Source organism: Tupaia chinensis, unplaced genomic scaffold (genome assembly GCF_000334495.1).
Source record: "Tupaia chinensis unplaced genomic scaffold, TupChi_1.0 Scaffold000451_2, whole genome shotgun sequence".
In the NCBI taxonomy this organism is placed as follows: domain Eukaryota; kingdom Metazoa; phylum Chordata; class Mammalia; order Scandentia; family Tupaiidae; genus Tupaia; species Tupaia belangeri.
The window spans coordinates 2,686,212-2,692,637 of record NW_006159958.1 but is presented as its reverse complement, the minus strand read 5'-3'; the positions used below and the strand labels follow the sequence as shown (position 1 = coordinate 2,692,637).

Genomic DNA, 6,426 nt, shown 5'->3' with positions numbered 1-6,426 from the left:
ATTCATGCTGGGAAAATTCCTTTTGTATGCTGCAAAGATATACAGTGATTGAATGAAAAAAAGAAAGAAAACATTTTGATATGCAAGAAGAAAAAAAAATAAAAACTCCTGCTTTGCTTAGAATGTTAACTTTCCCTCCCTCATTACACAAGTTATAATGATCAAAAAAGAAACATAGAAGATGGAACTTCTTGGAGGTGGGCTACCTGGCATCATGGCTGCTCTCAGACCCCTCATCCTCATGAAACCCAAGATCGTCATAAGAGGACCAAGAAGTTCCTCTGGCGCCAGTCAGATCGATATGACAAAATGAAGCGCAACTGGCAGAAACCCAGAGGTATGAACGACAGGGTGCGGAGGAAACTCAAGAACCAAACCTTGATGCCCAACATTGGCTACGGGAGCAACAAGAAAGCAGAGCACACGTTGCCCAGTGGTTTCTGGAAGTTCCTGGTCCACAGCGTCGAGGAGCTGGAAGTGCTGCTGCTGTGCAGTAAGGCTTACTGTGCTGAGATGGCCCACAACGTCTCCTCCAAGAACCGCAAGGCCATCGTGGAAAGAGCGGCCCAGTTGGCCGTCAGAGTCACCAATCCCAATGCCAGGCTGCACAGTGAAGAAAACAAGTAGACAGTTCCTGTGCACTGTTTTATATGTTTCTAAATAAAACCACAGTTCCCCACCCCCCCCAAAAAAAGAAGATGGAACATCTCTGGAAGGAGCAGTGTGTGTGTCTGTGTGTGTCTGTGTGTGTATTTGGTGGGGGGCCAGTAAGAAGGAGAGATGTAGGTTGTGATCCCATGGGAGTTAAAAAAAGTTATCCAAGGGACCAGCAGGTGGCGTGCTGGTTAAGGCGCTGGACACCCCCATGTGGCTGACCACAGTTTAAGTCCCGGACCTTGGCTTGCTTTCTCACTTTCCCTCTCTCTCTCTCTGTGTGTCTCTCTCTGGTCATATTAAAATGAATGAATGAATGAATAAAATTAAATAATTCTAAAAATCAAAGTTAGCCTAATTAAAATGTAGATTTTTTTTTTTTCATATGCCAGTGAAATGCTGGGCATTCATACACATGCCCAGCAGGTTTTGGGCTGACTGGGCCATTGGAACCACAGTCACCACTGAGCTCTTCCTCCTCTGAAACAGCACAATTCCACCTGTACCATAAAGTCAGGCCTACTTCAGAAATGTCAGTTGATGTTTCCCCATATCGATTGTCCACTCAGACAGCCACGCCTGAGAAGGACTTAACCTTTCCTTTGGCCTTCGAGTACAGGAGTTTGAGAATATTAACGCTCTCTTTCTATCATATTTCAAACTAAGAAATGATTCTCCAGGCTGGGAAGAAGGTGAGCAGCAGGAGGGAAGTAGGTGGGTCTGGACATTAGAGGGACCCTGTGCCCTGCATGCTGGCCACAGTCCTGGGGTTTGTGGAACCCAGGGGTAGAGGGGCAGGGCACAGTGAGTCCAAGGTGGACAAGGCCTCAGTGGCCCCATCCCATGCCCCAGCCTAAAGCAGCCAAATGCAGACCTCATAAGCGATGGGCCTAGAGAGACCAGTGACCACGCTGAGTGTGGGTGTACAGGGCTGGTGACCAAAAGGGAGAGGCAGGATGATGATGTCTAAACGGAGGCCAGGATGGACAGATGCCACCAGGAACCAGATGGTATCCCACTCCCCTCGCCTGAGCACCGGCTCCATTTCCTGGAACTGAGGCATTTCTGGGAAAGGGTGAGCCTCACAGGGACTCCGATTCAGCTGTCACTCTCCTGCAGAATGGGATCTCAAAGTAGAAAATGACTCGTTCTACAAAAATATGATGATATTTTTCTTGTAGACTTGAGTTCGTGGCCAAAAGGATGCTCTGGAGGCAATTTCAGAATCCGCTGGCACCGTTTCCACCGCAAGCACTGTGGACAGCCCGCCTTTGCACTGACCCTCTCTGACTCAGTGCAGGCTGCTGGCTTCCAACTGGCAGCGTCTATGTGGGTTTTCTGTGGCCTCGCTCTGGCTAACAAAGCCTGTAGTGCCCCTGACCATTAGTACAGCCTGTTAGAAGTTTCAGAAAAACAACGTCCGCTCCCCCAAAAAAACTTTTAATGGGTGAGATCACTTGGTGTATAACTATCCCACCTCCCAGTCTAGAGGTTAGAGAAGCCAGATACCACACAGCCACGGCCAGCTATGGTTTGAGTCCTGCCCTGGTGGCCTTCAAAACATGCCCTTTGAGGCCAGCAGGTGGTGTAGTGGGTAAGGCACTGGACTCCCACGTGGCTGAACATGGTTCGAGTCCCGGACACAGTGGCCTGAAACTCATGCCAGGTGCATGTGTGTGCATGCCCAAAGCCCCAAGAGGAGAATGGAGGAGAAGGGATTGAAGCTGGGCCATCCTCCCCCTAGGGGTGATTTCTTGCTTTTTTGTCTCTCTGTCTCTCTGGTGAGTGCATACACCCTATAGCAAAAATCTCTAAAAAGAGGAAAGAAAGAAAGAAGAAAGAAAGAAAGAAAGAAAGAAGGAAAGAAAGAAAGAAAGAAAGAAAGAAAGAAAGAAAGAAAGGAAGGCAGAAAGAAAGAGAAGAGGAAGAAAGAAGAAAGAAGAAAGAAAGAAGAAAAAGAAAGAAAGGAGGAAGGAAGGAAAAGGAAAGAAAGAAAGGAAGGAAGGAAGGAAGGCAGAAAGAAAGAAAGAAAGAAAGAAAGAAAGGAAGGCAGAAAGAAAGAGAAGAGGAAGAAAGAAGGAAGGAAGGAAGGAAGGAAGGAAGAAAGAAAGAAAGAAAGAAAGAAAGAAGGAAAGAAAGAAAGAAAGAAAGAAAAACATGTCCCTTGGGTGGAATCACTTCGAGGTGTGTGTTCTTACTGTCTCTGCGAGTCTCTCCAATACAGTTAAGCTCCAGCTATGACTTAATTGATTCATTTGCACACCCTTCACTGGCTGCCATCCCTCCCCTGTGTCACTGCCCAATGGCCTTCATCTCCCGAATAAACTATGTGTGGAACCATACGGCCTTGCAGTTATTTGACACTTCCTGACTTTTGAAAATGACAACTTCGGGGACCAGCAGGTGGCGTGGTGGTTAAGGCGCTGGACATTCCCACATGGCCAACCAGGGTTCGAGTCCTGAATCTGGTGGCTTGCTTTCTCACTTCCTCTCTCTCTCACTCTCACCCTCTGTCTCTCTCTGGTCAAATTAAAAAAATAAATGAATGAATAAATAAAATAAAATAAATAATTATTTAAAAAAAAAAGAAAAGAAAATGACAACTTTATATTGCTATGTTGTAACTCAACCTAAAATTTACATCCAAGTCTTTGTCTTGTCAACCAATTCCTGTTGAAGCAACATCAATGCCACCTCAACAGTTATCTACGTACTCTACCCCAAAACTGTCCCCTCCCTTTGCTACCCAGCCACCCCAGAGAAGTGTCCATAGTGGGACCAGCAGTTAGTGTAATGGCTATGTCGCTGGACTCCCATGTAGTCGACCGCGGTTCGCATCCCAGACCCGGTGGCTTAAACACACGCTGGGCGCGTGTGCGTGCGTGCCCAAGATCCCGAGAAGAGAATGGAGGAGAAGGGATTGCAGTGTGGCCATCCCCCCTGGGGGAGTGAATTCTCGCTTTCTGTCTCTCTGTCTCTCTTTCTGGCGAGTGCATGCTCCCTATAGCAAAAAACTCTCCAAAAAAAAGTGTCCGTGGGAAGAACTTGCTGAACCGAGTCCTCAGGAGCTGCCTCTGCACTCTGCCTCCTCCTGTCACAGGGTTCCGGGGAAGTGGAGGTGGCCCTACAGGAATGAGCACACGCTCCACCCAGGTCACATATCGCCGTGGGAAGGACGGCCGTAAGAGGAGAAAGTCACGAGATAAGGAAGTGTGGTATCCGGAAAGCAGGACTGTCTGGACGCGGACATCCTGGGTGTGGGCTTGAAGTCTGGAAAAGGGAATGTTGAGTGAGTATGAAAAGCCTAGGGACTTTCTGGCCAGATCTCAGTTCTCCTCCTACTGAACTCAGTCCCTGAGAAGCAGAGGGCTCTGGACACATAAGGGGACTTGGAACACGGGCTAATCAGAACCGCGGGCCTACACATAGCACCTTACCACCTTAGTTAGTCCACCCAGTAAAATTAACTTGTCTCCACGGCTTAGAGGGTATGGCGACCCCCCCGCTAGACGACAGAGAAGCAGCAGAACTTGGACAAGGAGTGAGGCCTGTCTCCACCTGAGCATTTTTCTCTGTAACTCACAGTAAGAAATGCATTTTTTTTAGAGAGATGTTTGCTATAGGGCGTGTGTGCTCACCAGAGAGAGACAGAGAGACAGAAAGCAAGAAATCACCCCCCGGGGGGATGGCCACGCTGCAATCCCTTCTCTTCCATTCTCTCGGGATCTTGGGCACACACACACACGCGCCCGGCATGAGTTTAAGCCACTGGGTCCGGGACTCGAACTGTAGTCGGCTACATGGGAGTCCAGAAACATAGCCATTACACTAACTGCTGGCCCCAGAAATGCATTTTACCGAGCAGTTCATGCATTACACACATCCGAAAACCAGTTTCACAAAATAATCATTACCCAAACTCTGATATGTTTTTTTCTTTTATTCTGTTCCCTATGTTTAAATGCGGCACACGACCCATTTCATAACTTATTTTATAGCCCATTCCTGGGTGGTCACCTGCAGTCTGAAATGCTGCCTTTGAGTGCACCCAGAAATAAAGGGGAGCAGACGGTATTTCTGGGCTTTTTCCAAGTACTGCGTATTTGCTATCAGCCTCTGCGTCACATTCAGGAGTTGAGGGATCGCTAGGCTGAGCCAGGAGAATCTCAAAAATTCTTGAAAGCAAACATTGTTTCTATTTCTGAGTCCCATGACTCAAACCAGGCCTTGCCACCGCCTTTATGGTTTTGGCCCGTTCTCATACCACCTGAACCATGTCCTAGTGAAAGAATGTTTTCTCTACACCGATTCATCACGTTGTAACACTGAGAAATTCATTCTAGTCTTCTCTCTCTCTCTCTCTCTTTTTTTCTTTCAAATTAGCCAGAGGGTACATAAGCTCACCAGCGAGAGGCAGAGAAAGAGAGAGAGAGACAGCCCCCTTGGGGCGTGATCACGTCACAATCTCCCCTCCATTTCTCCATCCTGCTAGGATTTGGGGCACACCTGCACATGCACCCAGTGTGTTTTTTTAAGCAGTTGGGGCCAGGATTCAAACCACAGTAAGCCATGTGGGATCCAGCTCCCTTAACCATTAGGCGATGTGGCCAGCCCCAAACACGGTCTTATGCAGTAATATTGATAAAATTACAAGTGTCATGTTATGCCCCAATGCAAGATAAAATAAAAACATAACTGTGGAAATAAATGTCTTCTCTATAGTCCACCTAAAGTCGCTGAGCCAGCAGGCTTTCTTGCCCTGTTTCTCGCATAAGAAAATGACCAGCCTCCGTACAACTCGAGCTGTCTCCAACCCCTAAAAAAACATCACCTTCTGCTGCCCTTCCAGTGACAATCAGCTCCAACACTGTGCCAAATAGCGCTTGAAGGCATTTATCTGCACATCAATCCTATGACGTGTTAGGGTCATCCCATTTTACAGATGAAAAACTGAGGCCACACGGATGACAAAGATGATCCCAAAGTCTCACAACTAGAAAGTAATGGGGCCAGGTTTTGAACCCAGGCTGTCTCATGGCAGAACCTATGTACCTAACCATGAGACTTTACCGCCCCTTCTGAAGCGGTCCATCCCTTTTAAGCCCTAGTAGTGCCTATTAGAGGACTCTTTCCTGGACTGCCCCGGGCTATCTTCTTACGTTTCCTAAGCGTTTACTTCTTGATTGTTTCCAGATAAACCATAATCCAACAGGCACCATTGTCTCTGGTAGTCTGGGGCTTCCTGGGCATGGTGGTGCCCACCCTATGGCCAAAACCTATGGAGGCTGGAGGATTGCGGCCTCGAATCCATCTCTCTCTGTCTCTCTCTCTCTCTGTCTGTCTCTCTCTAATAGCTGGGGCTTCTTTTTTTTTCTTTTTTGGAGAGGTTTTCGCTATAGGGCGCGTGCACTCGCCAGACAGACAGAGAGAGACAGAAAGCGAGAAATCACCCCCCAGAGGGGATGGTCATGCCACAATCCCTTCTCCTCCATTCTCCTCTCAGGATCTTGGGCACACACACACACGCGCCTGGCGTGAGTTTTAAGCCACCGGGTCCGGGATGCGAACCGCGGTCGACTACGTGGGAGTCCAGCAACATAGCCATTACACTAACTGCTGGTTCCCAATAGCTGGAGCTTCTTGAAGAGAAGGCTGCCTCTGTGTGTTTCTGGCCCCACCGCCCATGGAGGCCCTGGAGGCCTTCAGTAAGTGCTGAACCTTGCGATCTCACCTCGTTGCTTAACAACACCCAGCTCTCTCTGCTAGTCATGA

At 48.2% G+C, this 6,426-nt stretch overlaps 1 pseudogene; it reads left to right on the top strand.

Moving 5' to 3' along the window:
• The first annotated feature begins 214 nt into the window (after positions 1-214).
• On the top strand, positions 215-627 carry LOC106735595 (60S ribosomal protein L32 pseudogene; annotated as a pseudogene).
• Positions 628-6,426: the final 5,799 nt, after the last annotated feature.